The following is a 2,061-nucleotide window of genomic DNA, read 5'->3' on the forward strand; positions in this document are numbered from 1 at the left end:
AATTAGAGGTGTCCAGGGTTCTTAAGCACACTCTTTTTGCCTTGGATCACAACTTTATTTCTTTCTTTTTCTTTCTTTTTCGTTTTCTCCCTCTTTTTTCTTTTTTTTCGTTTTTTTTTTGAATCACTACTTTTTCTTACTTCAAGAATCATTTTAATTATTTTTCAGATCCTCAGTAACATGTCTCCTTTTTCATCATTCTTTCAAGAGCCAACATTTATGAACCACAAATTCAAAAGACATATGCACTGTTTAAGCATACATTCAGAAAACAAAAGTATTGCCACCACATCAAAATAATTAAACTGTTATGAAATTCAAAATTCATGCAATTCTTCTCTTTTTCAATTAAGAACATTTTTCATTTAAGAAAGGTGATGGATTCATAGGATATTCATAACTTTAAGGCATAGACACTAAGACACTAATGATCACAAGACACAAACATAGCTAAATATAAGCATAATTTTCGAAAAACAGAAAAATAAAGAACAAGGAAATTAAAGAACGGGTCCACCTTAGTGATGGAGGCTCTTTCTTCCTCTTGAAGATCCTATAGAGTGCTTGAGCTCCTCAATGTTCTTGAAGATCTTATGGAGTGCTTGAGCTCCTCAATGTCTCTTCCTTGTCTTTGTTGCTCCTCCCTCATGATTTTTTGATCTTCTCTAATTTCATGGAGGATGATGGAGTGTTCTTGATGCTCCATCCTTAGTTGTCCCATGTTGGAACTCAATTCTCTTAGGGAGGTGTTTAGTTGCTCCCAATAGTTTTGTGGAGGAAAGTGCATCCCTTAAGGAATCTCAGGGATCTCATGATGAGTGGGGTCTCTTGTGTGCTCCATCCTCTTCTTAGTGATGGGCTTGTCCTCATCAATGGGAATGTCTCCCTCTATGTCAACTCCAACTGAATAACAGAGGTGACAAATGAGATGAGGAAGGCTAACCCTTGCCAAGGTAGAAGACTTGTCCGCCACCTTATAAAGTTCTTGAGATATAACCTCATGAACTTCTATTTCTTCTCCAATCATGATGCTATGAATCATGATAGCCCGGTCTATGGTAGCTTCGGACCGGTTGCTAGTGGGAATGATTGGGCGTTGGATAAACTCCAACCATCCTCTAGCCACGGGCTTGAGGTCATGCCTTCTCAATTGAACCGGCTTCCCTCTTGAATCTCTCTTCCATTGGGCGCCCTCTTCACAAATGATTGTGAGGACTTGGTCCAACCTTTGATCAAAGTTGACCCTTCTAGTGTAAGGATGTTCATCTCCTTGCATCATGGGCAAGTTGAATGACATTTTCCGGACTAAAATCCAAGTATTTTCTCTGAACCATAGTAAGCCAATTCTTTGGATCCGGGTTCACACTTTGATCATGGTTCTTGGTGATCCATGCATTAGCATAGAACTCTTGAACCATTAAGATTCCGACTTGTTGAATGGGGTTGGTAAGAACTTCCCAACCTCTTCTTCGGATCTCATGTCGGATCTTTGGATATTCACTCTTTTTGAGTGAAAAAGGGACCTCGGGGATCACCTTCTTCAAGGCCACAACTTCATAGAAGTGGTCTTGATGCACCCTTGGGATGAATCTCTCCATCTCCCATGACTCGGAGGTAGAAGCTTTTGCCTTCCCTTTCCTCTTTCTAGAGGTTTCTCCGGCCTTGGATGCCATAAATGGTTATGGAAAAACAAAAAGCAATGCTTTTACCACACCAAACTTAAAAGGTTTGCTCGTCCTCAAGCAAAAGAAGAAAGAAGAGAGTAGAAGAAGAAGAAATAGGGGAGAAGGGAATGGCGTTGTGTTCGGCCAAAAAGGGGAAGAAGTAGTGTTTAGGTTGTGTGAAAATGAAGGAGTGAAGATGGGTTTATATAGGAGAGGGGGAAGGGTGATGTTCGGCTATGTATGGGTGGGTTTGGGTGGGAAAGTGGTTTGAATTTGAATGGTGAGGTAGGTGGGGTTTTATGAAGGATAGATGTGAGTGGTGAAGAGAAAGATGGAATTTGATAGGTGAAGGGTTTTTGGGAAAGAGGTGTTGAGGTGATTGGTGAAGAAGAGAGAG

This window comes from Arachis duranensis, chromosome 7 (genome assembly GCF_000817695.3).
Source record: "Arachis duranensis cultivar V14167 chromosome 7, aradu.V14167.gnm2.J7QH, whole genome shotgun sequence".
Taxonomy (NCBI): Eukaryota; Viridiplantae; Streptophyta; class Magnoliopsida; order Fabales; family Fabaceae; genus Arachis; species Arachis duranensis.